This window comes from Dufourea novaeangliae, unplaced genomic scaffold, assembly GCF_001272555.1.
Source record: "Dufourea novaeangliae isolate 0120121106 unplaced genomic scaffold, ASM127255v1 scaffold172, whole genome shotgun sequence".
In the NCBI taxonomy this organism is placed as follows: Eukaryota; Metazoa; Arthropoda; class Insecta; order Hymenoptera; family Halictidae; genus Dufourea; species Dufourea novaeangliae.
The window spans coordinates 1751393-1765633 of record NW_015374058.1 but is presented as its reverse complement, the minus strand read 5'-3'; the positions used below and the strand labels follow the sequence as shown (position 1 = coordinate 1765633).

At 38.3% G+C, this 14241-nt stretch overlaps 1 protein-coding gene across 1 annotated transcript in view; it reads left to right on the top strand.

The window, feature by feature from the left end:
* LOC107190028 (cysteine-rich secretory protein 3-like) overlaps window positions 1-14241 on the top strand; it is a 94210-nt gene that overhangs the window by 33481 nt on the left and 46488 nt on the right. The window contains exon 2 of the mRNA XM_015578744.1: window positions 2252-2318. The gene's annotated coding sequence lies outside the window, so the exon portion shown is untranslated. The remainder of the gene's footprint in view (window positions 1-2251; window positions 2319-14241) is intronic.

The window sequence follows — 14241 nt, the reverse complement described above, 5'->3', positions numbered from 1 at the left end:
CGCGGCCCGGGTTTATCCATATTGATGCTTCTAATTAAGCTCCAGATAGGTTCGTTCATATTTTCCACGTCTCCTGTTTCTTGCGAGGCTGATAAACTGCACAAGATATGCGACCGTTAGCCTCGGAGAACCGAATTTATTCTTCGCCAGATTGGAGGGTGTGATTAAGTTTCTGCGATCGTTGTACTGGAGTTTACGAATTTTTCGTGGTTAAGGCACTTTTGCAGTAGGTGTCGAGGGGAAATCGACTCCTGCTTTATCGATTTTAATCGTGTTCCTACGTCTGTCGCATGGTATGGCAGGGAATTCAAGGAGTTCTGTTAGAGTATTATTAGAAGGGAGACATTCTCTTAATTTCCTCTTGTGATAGCCGATTGGCTATTATTTATACCAGTTAACAGTAATTTGAACAGAATTGTTCGGTTAGCCATTGGTTACACCAGCTTAGAATTAGTAGTTGTGTAACTTGAAGAGGACTCTTTGGCTGGCCATTGGTTATATAAACCTGGTATTGTTAGGTATAGGGGATATTTCCCAAATTAGCCTTTATGATAACTTCCTCGTTATTTATACCAAGTTATAATTAGCAGTTGTATCATTTGTACAAAATTCTTCGATTGTCTATTTGGTAGTCCCCTTATGTGACAGATGCATGAAGTTCAGTATTCTAATCATCATTTTCCCAACAAACAAAAGTGGTTTTAAATACATCATTTTTTATAGAACATCACATTTCCTTCATACAGATCAGGTGTTCTAACACGTGACACGTGAAAGCTAGTGTTGAATATAAAGTTGGTTTCCGTCAAAATGTACAAGGCGATAAAAAAAGCTGTTCATAACCTCTAGGGTACATAATATTCACCAAACGATGAAAAAAAGTCCCAACAAAACATGGGTTGAAAAATCAATATTTTCAAAGTTGAAAAGAATTTTCTGTTCCAGTCGAAGCGATTGACTTTATTATCACTCTGTATAATTTGCTATGAAACGTCTCATTTTCTCTATACAAACCAGGTGTGCTAAAACTTAGTATTTGAAAGCTAGTATTGAATAGAAACTTGTTTTCCTCGTTAATAGTTTTCTTAAAAAAAAAAAAAAAAAAAGATAATTTCAATCGTTACCTCATGCCGTAAATGCCAAAAGTTGTGCTATCTAATCATCGTTTTTCTATCAGAATCCAGTATTCGCCGTCAGAAATGCTATCACTATTAGCTTCGGGGAACACGATTTGTTAACCAAAATCCAATGAAAGACCAGCCGAGCCCAGTACTGTTGCCCAGACTCGGTTCGTCGGCAAAACGCATCATCCGTATTAGTATCAAAATCACGACCGTCCGATTCGACGCGAGACGCGTATCCGAATTTGTTCGCGCGGGGCTTCATTACGCGTTATAATTTCTCCGCTAATTAATTACAGCAAGTTCGCCGCGGGCGAATCCCTCCCACGTTCGTCGAATATCGTGCCCGATCCCGATACATAATACACCTCCGTTTATACATACTTCCTCGCGGACATGTCACCGGAGAACTTCCGGCGCAATTAGTGCCGTTTACCTTAATTAGGTGGCCCGAAATTCGGCGGATTTAATTATCGTCGCGTCTGGTTCGCGAAAAAACGCGCGATGAACGACGCGACGTGTTTGCTGTGCACTTTCGTTACTAATTGTAAGTCAAATGGGGGCAGTTTAATCACTGTGAGTGATCACAACCGGTCGTGACTGTGAATTTTCTTAATTACCAAACCTGTCAACATGACGAATTGCAGACATCTTGTTCTCGGATCAGTGCTTTCGACGGAATTAATTTTCGCTTTTAATTTAGTAACACATTTTAGTATGTATTATGTATATTATTTATTATACAATTTAATTAATTTAGTATGCATTCAATGCTGGTGGATTCAGTGTTAACTGTCTCAGTTATGGGGAACTAGTAACTCGATGGAACTTTTTAAAATAGACATACATATATATATATAAAGTAATAATAAAATGACACGGTATTGTAAGATGCACGAAAGCAATCTATTGTTATCAAATGTCCCACCGCGATAGACTTAATCTATCTACAGTAAAAAAAATAAAAGATGACTGTACTATTCACTTAAATATCGACTGAAAGTCCTCTCTGAACCGCAAAGGCGTAATCGTTTTCGACAACAAATTCTTGAAAATTCTCCACCGTGCATTCGAAACGCTTTTCGAATCGAACGATCTTCACTAATTTCCCATCCTCTCTTCTGTTTCAGCTTGTGCTCTCCAAGCATCCCACGAAGAGCAACAGGAAACGAATTGGTCGCGTCCAATAATTCACCGGTAAGTTCCGTTCTCCTTTTTCCTCTCCTATTCTCCGCCGGCAATTCTCCAACGAGAATAAACAAACAAACAAAAAAAAAAAAAAAGGAAATCAAACAGTAAGTGAACGCTGCGTTCGAATTCACGCCCCTCGTTAATCGGGAATATTTTACTCGGGCGGCTGGGAATCGTTTATTTCGTTGTTTATTCGTCAATAACTGGAATCGTGATCCTGGTGGCCCCGTATTGCGACCCGGAGATTAAAGCGTTGCGTTTCACATCGTTACAACGGGGCAGGAATCGTTTTTGGAAAACCGATTTCGACTCTGTTGCTACTCTTTTCATCCGCCCGTATCGTTCTTCACGCACCGTTTATACGGGAGTAATGACGATAACGCGTTTGAATTACGCGCGGTGAAGAATAATAGGGTATCCACGGTAGAACGTGTGCCGATAATAACAGAGAAATGATGGAAAAGGTTTTACGTGTATAGGGGACACTCTGCCTCGAGCAGTAACTGTAGAACGTTAACAACGGGTATTTTATGGGATTTTTTATGGTGCAACAATGTCGATGCTTTCTGTAGTGGAGAGATAAGAGAGGACTCGTGTACTGTGTCTCGAAGTGACTTTGATACGTTGATTGTTATTGTGGTCACCGATGACCGACGCTGTTAAATTGTACAAGAAATTATTCGGTATCTGAACAATTTTATTTACTGTTTATGATCCATAGGATGAGCGCGTGATTCAACAGGTTAATGTTCGTATTCGTAATACTGATAATTAGACTGCGGATTTATATGCAAAATGACATTTTCTAAAGTAATTTTTGACGACTACAGCAAAGATAGAGATTTATTTCTTTTTTATTACACAAAGCCCTATTCGTTATAAATGCATAAAATCGGCAGTTTCTGTTTCGTATAAATCATCTATACATACTTCTAAGTCACCGTATGGGGCTTCATCATCTGCAAACAACCATTTATTTCCCACCGATCGAATAAATAAAGCCATCAAAACCACTCGTCAAGTATCATTTATCCCCAGACTGCGAAAACACAGATATTTCTGGACTAATTTACAAAGATTAATCATAACATTAATGTTCCTATAACTTTCAACAGAAAACAAAAACCTCCATAAACTGTATTAAAAATTAGCCTATACCGAGTCGACGATAATCGTGTACTACGCGATAAATTCTTAAAATCCGCAGTCCATTTATCACCAACAGAAACTTCCCGTTCATCTAACATACTACAGAATGTCTGGCACATATCTTCATTGAAAATCTTCCTCATACGACTCATACCCCCGACGTATGGTCGAAACATTCCAGAGACTTCATATCGCGTGATACAACACAACCGTGAGACGTGGTCGTTTCCGTGGATGGTAGCACGAAAAGTTCTCCCTAAAAGTCTTCACGCGAACCACGGTTTGCCGCCGTACAGAAGCCACGCTACACCGGCGTCGGTGGATATATCCCAGGCGCAAATGAAGGAAACGAAAACGTTTATTCCCCGGAGATTCACGGGGCCGCAGGCTCGTTTGAGATGCGGCGCGCGAGCAATTTGAAGTGGTATCTCTCAGCCTGCGAAGCTTGCCTGTATATACAGTGGCTCCAAAAAGTATTCGTACACCATTTAAAACAGCACAACTCTTTCAAAATTGGACCAAATGACTTGAGTTTCTTTGTAAAGTTAGAAGGATTAGTTTACTAAATGATGTGTTAAAGAAATGTTGAAAAATTTGCGACTTTTCAGGGTGTTGAAGAAAATAGTAAATGTTTTTTACAACTTTTTTGTCTGAGACTGTAATGAAAATTTAATAAATACATTTCGAAGATTTATGTCAATTATATACATGCTGCAAGTTTCATTGAAATCGGTTAATACAGAAACGAGTAACAGGCATCGAAAGATGTAAGAATATTTAGGTATACTACAGTAGTAGATCAAAAGTCGCGAAAAACTGGGATTTTCAACATTTTTAACCGTTTGTATCTTATAACAACGTTAACTGATTTCGATGTAATTTCCAGCATGCACATAACTAACATAAATCTAAACAATGTATTTGTTAAATTTTCATTACAATCTCAGATAAAAAAGTCGCAAAAAGTGACCTTTACTATTTTCATCGCGATTCCGACCAATTGCATCTTTTCCAACATTTTATTAACACATAATCTAGTACACTAATCCTTATAATTTCACAAAGAAATTCAAGTCACTTGGTCCAATTTTCAAAGAGTTTTTCTGTTCTAAAGGTAGTACGAATACTTTTTGGACCCACTGTATATGTCTGTGTGTTCAAACTCTGACGTTCACGAGTACGCCTGTTGGCCTCGCTCGGCGAACCACTTTCATACATGTATGCATGCCCTGAGACACGCCCGGGCGGGGATTTTATAAGAGATTTTATCCATTCCAAGTGAATTCCTCGCGGCAAAGGGCGCAAACCGAGACGCCCGATGTTTCCATAGTTCACCACCCGACGTTTGCCTCTCGTGTTACACGTCCCTCGACGGTTTGTACCTGGATGTGTTCCGTGGGGTCAATCGCGGCGCAGAATTGTCGGCGGTGCCTTGTATTGCGTCAGCTTGTAAACTAAGTATTTGCGTTTCATGACCCTGGGGAATAACCACCGAGGAGGATTCTTCGATGATCCTGTTCTGGTGCCTGTCTGTTGGTTTTTGGCTGTGCTGGTGTACAGTTTCTGTTGAAATTGTGGAGAAACGGAGACCATCGCTTCTTCAGTTGGAAGGAATAATTCTGCAGCACGATAGTGCACACGAGCACACATTGGCAAAGTCACACGAAATAGTTTGGTAAATTAAATTTGGGGGGATTATTACTGTATCCTCGATATTCAGTAGATGTTATACTATCGAATTGTCGTATGGTTCGATCATTAAGGCAGTTTTGGAATTATACAATATTTAATTGAAGAGACAGTGTTAAATATGCTGTATGAGAATTTAGCGTTTCTATAAAAAATGACGTTATTCTGTCATGTGTAGGTGAATTTAGGTGAGGCTTCGTGATTCTTTACTTTAAACAATTTGCAAATATAACTATTTATCCTTTCATTGTATTAATTTTTACCACTGAGTCAAATTGACACCGAGGGATAAATTAAGTTTGGAAAATGAGAGACAGATCAGGGTTAAAAAACTTAATTTATTAAAAATTGTTAATTTATAGGGTGGACATTTTATTGCAGGTCGTAAGTGAATTATTTGATCGCAAGACATCTGTTCAGGGATATTTTAATGAAAATTCCGGTTACAACTGTTCCATTTCATCTAACTTTTTCAGTTTTCTAACCCAATCAACGCATCAAAGTACGTCCGCGTTATGCGCTACGCAAGCATTCCGCCTCCGGTTTATTTCCTTTCATCAAACTCAGAAAGCCGTTTAATTGCCGTTCCATTAATGTTTTATTTCGCGGACTCGGGGCGCGCCGTTGGATTCCGGGTACCTTAAGCCCCGGGCGAAACGGGAAAAGAAATTCGCGGCCGAGTCGTAATCCGTGTCCTGGAACAACCCCGTTAGGAAAAGATTCGATGTGCAAGACCGGCCACGTAGAGCAGAGAAGCTTTTGTGCGAAAAGGAACGACGGTGTCGTTGAAGGGAGGGGGTGTGCAACTGTAAACGAGTTGAGTCGCGTAAAAGAGTACCGCGGCGAAACTTTTAAGTAGTTCGGCTGAGTTCTGCAATCGATACCCGCCGGTGGTACCTGGGCGAAGATGTTCCCACCCGGATCCCATCATCGAATATAACTCTATCCAGAACTATTTACAGTCGTGCTCGGTTAATGCAACCTCCGGACAAACTTTTCGTCCCATGTTCCGCTGTGTTTTAAGGCAAGTAGACACCTCGAATTCTGGTCTAACGTAACAGGTTAGTCTTGTTTCTGTGATCATCGACGAATACTGATTTTTAATCAGGATTTTGGTCTTTTAATGACGACCGAGTTCTAGATCGAAGAGTCTTCTTTAACCTTAGTTTACGAAACTATCCTTTGACTTACGTTATTATAGTATTACAGCAATTTATACAGAGAAGAACAAATGTAGGAATTTCTTTTTTTTCTCAAGCATCATATTGGGTTCCGAATAAACCAGAAAACTTAGTGGATCTGATGAAAGTTTTGCCCTTTACTGTATTTCACAGACCCCTGCAGGTTATAAATGCATAAAATCCGCAGTCTGGTTATTACTAATCATTCGTAGAAATTAGGACTGCAAGAGAACTCGTATTACTTTAGATAAATATTATTTTTATTCAAATAGAAACCTACGTTATTAAGTATTTATGATAGCGAGATTTAATAATGCTTACCGTTTACGAAAGAAACGATGGTATAAATTATCGCGAACACCCTGTATATCCTTTACCATTTTGACTTCCATGTCATTCACATATGATTGACATCATTTAACATATTTGGGACGAGCTGTAACTATTTCTCCAACCCCATGGCTTGCAGAAATGAACTTTTAGTATCTATATGTCATTATAAGTATTTTAAAAAACATTTAATAATAGAAAATGTTCTTTTATCACATGTTTCAATGGAAACTATAGCTCCCATCCGGCCGTGGGATTTATCGTTTAGGTAAATGTTTAAAGATACATATCCATTTGTTACGTATCCTCATATCGTATAACCATACGATACATTTTATAACGGTTATACGATACGGTGATACGCAACAAGTGGATACGCACTTTAAAACGTTTGTAACTGTGGGCGACTAGTACCAAACTGTTCCCCTAAATGCCATTGATGTATATAAATTCACCTGTGACTATACAAGGCCGTATGCATGCCCTCCACAATGCCCCAAAGGCAAGCTTTTGATTGAAAAAGCCTGGGTACTACAGTTTCCAAACGGCCATCAGATTCGCCCATGTTAGGAACTACGGTTCCCACTCGTACCAAATTTGTTAAGTGCCGAACTAAAAGCAGAACATATTGGTAAAACGCCGAATAAATCAAAGTCGCTTTATACCTAGGAAATTCGAGAAGATTGAAAGAATAGTCACTCTAACAAACTTGTGAAATTCCAATATTCCTGAAAAAACTTTCATCGACATCGTTAGAACATTCACAGACGTTGATCTTCTCAATGCAACTTGTTAAATATTTCCAACCATAAATCCTTCCATCCACTATATTTCACACTATTCACAGTGAATGGGAAATCAAATAATGGACACATTCCGCTCTATCCTATATCGTCTGACCATTCAAAACAGACAGTGGAGCGCACCGTTGGCGCACCTGTGTTAATAATCTTCCGTTCGCGTTTAAATTCCCGCCCGGCAGAAAGGGTTAATTTCACGTAGCTAGACAACACATCGCGTAGAAAGCGATATCTACGCTTTGTCTCGGGCCGTGAGGAGAGATCCATCCGGTGATATTCACGCCGGGAAACGCGACGTTTCAAGCCCTCCCCCGTGTCTTCGGCGGCTGATGGAATTGCACATGCCACCCAATCAAGCTGCGAGCCCGCGACCGAACACGTATTCACCGAACTATTCGGCAAACAGCGGTCCCCGGTTGAATGGCAAATTGCACGAGTACACGGCGCAATGCGAATTGGCAAGGGGGAGGGGGGGGAGAGAAACGGTCCCTCCTCGATTCCTTTAACGTAATAATAGTTCTGCAGGGGCACGCGTCTGTCCCGTGTGAATAAGGAAGCATTCTGCGACCATAACTGGTAGGGGAGGGTTGGAACCTAATTTTTAAACTGTCGAAACTCGAATTCGAAACATTGTAAGGTTTCGAAACTCTCGAATTTTGAAGCGCTGATTTGGTTTTGTAAGAATAATATTTTACTTTAAGAGCTGGTCTCAACTAAGTTTTTGCATATATTTTCATTGACCATAGTTAAACAAGACATAAGTATTTGTTTAAAAGAAGAGAAACAAATTTTTGTTTCAATCCAGTCTCTGTAAACTGGTTCATGAAACTCCAGACTCCCAGAAATATCATCAGTCCAGGTATTACCGTCGAGGTTTTTCTGTGTAAGCCGTGCACTTTGCAAAGAAAAATCGTACCAACATTTCGCCAGAACTGCATCTAATTTAGCCAGGAATCGCGTGGCACATTGATAGCGGCGAATGTCTGATGGTCGACTAACTTAAATCACTCGTCGACGACTATCGATCTAGAATGTGAACAGTGAACATTTAGATAACGAACATCAATTGCAATGTGTTGTTAGATTAATTATCTAGTTGACTCCAATATTGGCAGAATGTTAAGATAATTTTTATCTCGTAACTGAACAGTTGAAATGTCTGGTTTGTGATGGTCGAATCAGACCGTGAACAGTGACCACTTAGATAACGAATATCAATGCGAATGTGTTGTTCGATTAATGATAAAGTTGACTCCAATATTGGCAGAATGTTAAGATAATTTTTATCTCGTAACTGAACAGTTGAAATGTCTGGTTTGTGATGGTCGAATCAGACCGTAAACAGTGACCACTTAGATAAAGAATATCAATGTGAATATATTGTTCGACTAATGATAAAGTTGACTCCAATATTGGCAGAATGTTAAGATAATTTTTATCTCGTAACTGAACAGTTGAAATGTCTGGTTTGTGATGGTCGAATCAGACCGTAAACAGTGACCACTTAGATAAAGAATATCAATGTGAATATATTGTTCGACTAATGATAAAGTTGACTCCAATATTGGCAGAATGTTAAGATAATTTTTATCTCGTAACTGAACAGTTGAAATGTCTGGTTTGTGATGGTCGAATCAGACCGTGAACAGTGACCACTTAGATAAAGAATATCAATGCGAGTGTGTTGTTCGATTAATGATGTAGTTGGCTGCAATACTAGTGAAGTGTTGGAAGAATTTTTTCTAAAAAGACACGACTTCCCTCTGAATGCCATGACTGTAATGACTGCATAGTACGATGCCCCGAAGGCTTCAGTTCTCCGCGAGAGAAAGATCTCCATGAATCTCAGGATCCGTTGTCCCGGTGCTCTGCCTTCGAGGTATGCTCTTCGTTTCAAGATGTCACGCGGTTCCCTTTGTGGAGGAACAAACAGCAGCCACGGTTGTGCCCGGTGTTTGTTGCATTAAGCAAACTTTACACTGGTTTATTTCAGTTATTTCACCGTGTTAGGTATTTTGGATCTGTTCTCTTGCGAGGAGACGATGGAAGGTAGCTACGGCGAGACTAAGAAAATTATGTGGAGTAATTTTGTCCCTCGATGGGGTTTCTTAATTGCTCTTTGGATTGTTTGAACACAGGAGTTTAAAGGTGGAGTGAAATTTTTAGTTTATCGTCGTCTGAATCTTCTAGGAAGTTAGTATGTTCCCTTCTGCGATTTTATATGCTGTATGTAGCTATTATTGAATACTTGTCTACCTTGAGGGAAATATTAAATTTGTTATAGATATTCATTTCTGAAGGTATATACCTTAGCAGTAACCTGCGGATGCTCATGTAAATATAGATTTTTCTAGAATAATTTACAAAAACGAGAATCAAATCGAACATTCTTTACTTTATTAAGAATCATTTTAGACTCTAAATATGTTAAAAACTCCATTGAATTTAATTTACCCTTTCGGCGGTGTTGAATTTCAGACACCTGAATTTGCTATAAATGCATAAAGTCTATAGTTCAATCATTTTTTAAATGGTTTCTTAATTAATTTTTTTTCGAACTTATTTATGTGAATTTAAAACAAATAGAAATCTGTTTAGTCCATTCTGGATTCCATCTATTTACTCTCGAATAACGTGGAATTCTCTTTGAACTTAATCAAACATTTTACTATACTGAATTATCGATAACTGTTTATGCTGCAGATGCATAAAAACAGCAGTTTTTTAATTTTTTAGTGAAATAATTCAATAACATTAAATTCGTGTACAATTTATTTAAAAGACAAAGGAACACAGTACTCATTTAATTTTTTAACCTATCTCCATTGAATTTCTAAAGTTTTCTTACATTTCTGTCCAATTCCGAAAATTTTGTAATTTCCGTTGTTATTCTAAAAAAAATAATAGGAACTTCCGCGGGAGTTTTACGTCCATAAGGGAATAAATGGGAGAGCACAGTTAACTCCGCAGAATCCACGTTAGAAACGACGATAAAGGTAATTTTGATAGATCGAAGGTGAATTACGGACTCGGCGATGAAGCAGCAACTTTCTTGCTCGTTTTTTTTTTCTCTGTCGGGTATTATCTGCCGGCTCGTCCATTCACGATGATTCATTTTCTGATTCGTCGGGAACACTGAACTACATAAATTTCTCGTCTGCATAAATCCTTGCTCCGTGTGAAAGCGATCATATTTTGGGAAACGTATCTTCTCCTCGTTACACACCTTGTTACGTACCAGATGTAATAAATTCTACCGTCACTTTTATTTAACCTGAACTGTCCCTTTCTTCGTTTCGAAAGGAATAAGTTCTTTCCTTTAGTCATTGTATTCGCGGCGTTACCAGCAGAAAACTTTAATACAATTTAACCCTTTAACTACGGGTATTCATGAAATTGATCGTCCAAAAGCAAAAGACAGGTTATTAAATGATACTATTGAAAGTAATGGTAATAATAATATAGTAAATAATAAATAATTTTCGCCTTATTGTCAACACTATTTGAGACATTATCTTCGTAGATTAGTTTCCTAGAGGATTAATATGTTCACCGCCATAATAATCTTTCGAAAACGTTGGTCACACAAAATGACGATTTCTAAAGTAATTCATCTTTATAAAAATGATATTGTCTTTATAAGAATAAACGTAGGAATTTCTTTCTTCCTTATGTACCGTAAACTAGGATAACTTTGACACAGTCAGAGCTAACTTCTTCCTAAGGTCAGAAAATGATCATTTTTTTGTAGCTCTTTCAAAGGAATTTCTACGTGAAATACCTTTTCACGTAAAAATCAACATAATTTACCAATTTGCAAAATCGAAAATGATCATTCTGTGCCATTAGGACGAAACTACCCTGTCTGAGTCAAAATTACTCCAACTCACATTATCCTATTGGGTTCAGAACAAAATAAAATCCCCATTTCATAAAACAAAAGTTTTGCCTTCTATTATACATATATTTCAGAGTTCCATATACTACAAAATGCATACATACAATCCATCGTCCACTCATCACACACGTTAAATAACAGTAATCGACGATCATCTCTATCTTTAGTCTTCCATAACCAAACCGTGAAAATTCATGCAAATTCGGGATCGTAGAGACGGATCCACCGAACCGTGAGACAAATCGAAATTTATTCGTTTCCATAAAACTGCCATTAAAAACCGAAACTAAAGAGAGCATTATCCAACTTCGTCCAAGTTTCCACTGTTCTCTTTCCCTCTCTCTCTTTCACCGATACGACGAAACCTCCATTTTCAACAGACTTCCGTCACGAGTGCGCAGCCCGCCGATAAATACGACGCGATCTTTACTGCAGCAGTTACGTAAATAGTCGGCGGGGTTGTGTGGAAGGGGGATGGTGCGAATATTGCTCTTTACATGTCCGGCGAATATTTAGCAGTTTATGGAGCCGGCAGACGAGCTCTGTAATAAAGTTTCGCGCCAGGGGAAAGAAAAATCGCGTTTACGACCGATTTTCCCGTGATCGTTCTCGCGCTCGTAAATCGATCCGCCACCCCCGATCGTAGTTTCCGAACGTGTTACACGCCGCGTGGAAATCGCTGTAGGGTTAGAGCGTTTTCGAAAATCACGAGCTCGCGAATAAGACACGCGTTCGATCCGAAAAATGGCATTTGCATTCGCGCTGGGCTGTTTAAACAGTCGAGCGAGGACCGCCTCCGGTTCGTATTGGAAATTCTGCGAAACGGTCGGGCTCACAAAGCTAGAGTCGAGAAGTAAATATCGATAGGAACAGGTTCAAAGCGGCGCCCGAACGTTCGTTGATGTTTAATGAAAATATTTTGGGGAAATTATTTTGATCGATTTTCTGGTATTTTAGTTGGAGCACACAGCTGGTTGGGGCTGGTCGTTGCTTGTTACTTGGTAAATATTGTATTTCTATCGTAAGATTGTGCTTTTTATCGGCTGTTTCTGTATTACAGTTTGAGCTGTTTTGAGGGGTTAGTCCAGTTCGGAGCCTTAACATAGAGGCAATTCTTGTAATGGTAGAGATATACCGAAACATTTGTTAGAGGATTGTTATGGATTGGAAAGAGGGAACTGCAGGTTAGAGGAAGTACAGTAAATCATCGGTGAGTGTTCAGACGTCATTCCCTCCACTGAGGCGGGGGGTATGTACGTACTTTTTTGGAATCCTCCGAGATGTTATAAAATGGTACCAATACATTCTGCGACACCATTCCTAGCTATTTGAATAAAACAATTTTTAAAAGTGGAAACATAAGGAACTATATTTTAACAGTTTTCAAGTATCTTTATTGGAATAAAAATGTCGTTTAAACAATAACGATAATATAATTCAGGCCTTAATGTGTTAATACATGTTATTATCTCAATCATAGATTCCAATATATGCATTTCAATTGTTGTTTATTATTGATATGTCGGATTGAAATATGCACGACACCGTTAGCCAGAAAACGAATTCATGAATTCCCTTTGTTATTTGCTTTCCATCAAACATATCGAAATTTGATTACCGTAGGTACTTGTCGAACAGGGGTATATGTATATCAACGTTTTCAATTATATCATGATACACATACATATCGATAAAGTTACCTTTCCCTGGATTTACGTAGCGTGTTAAAAGGAAAAAATTAATTCTACCCGACGATGGAGTCGCCCTGTGACTGTGTGTCGGTGGAAATTAAAAAATGTAACGGCGACGGATACGTGACGTGACTTTCATTCTTTGAATTTCCGCCGCTGTGACGACGACGGCCGATGCTGCGCGTTGTATGCAAATTCCGCGAACAAGAACGGCGAACGTTGCAAAGGGACCCCAGTAAATTAAATATTGCGGCGCAGAGATCGCGAGGGCACGCTTGCAATATTAAATAACTGCGATCGGAAAAATAATGTTGTTTAAACATCCGCGAGAATGGAATTTGTCAGACAGTTTTATTTATTTTTTTTTTTTTTAATTGCAATACAATTATACGATATGATTGTTGATCTTTTGTTTGGAATTTTTAATAAAATTCGTTTGAACTTTTGACTGAATAAATTTAGTAATCGGAATTTTCAATATTAATTTTCCTGGTGCAGTTACAAAGACGAAGTAGTATTAAACGTTCTTGTTAATTTGTGCATTAATCATGTTTTTTCACAGTAATTTATATAATTTTGTACTCTATTTGTACAGTAAAAACGTTTCAGATATACAGTCGATTTAATTAGAGCTACTGGAACTTCAATGTTCCAAATGCTTATTACCTGTAAAATATTTTTAACGTTTGAAAATATTAGGTTGTTATTTCTAATCAATTATCTAATCTCCATCGTTATCGACATTTTTCCGCCCATTTATACACCAGATTTTTAATCCCTCTGTAAACAAAATCAGTACTTTTCCAGTCGCAGAATTCTGCAATATAACATTTTTAACACTATGTCTACTGGTAAATATTTTATTATCAAAAAAATGCTGAAACGATCGAAAAAGATAATGAAGCTTCCCAATTCAATTCAAATACCTGTTGTCGCGTGACTTTTCCAATGTGTGGCCATACATTGTCGTGTTATAGAAACACTCTATTTTAATAAACAACATATCAGTCTCTTTTTTTTCAAATTTTTACAGAAACTATACACTAATACAAGCTAAAACCAAATAACAATACTAGAAAATGATACTCGAACAATTCCAAGTAAGCTTTCTCTAAGTTCTACAGACGCAACGACTTACTTTACGATCGGATATTTAAACTCGACGATCTTTGGACACCACAGGAGTGAGAG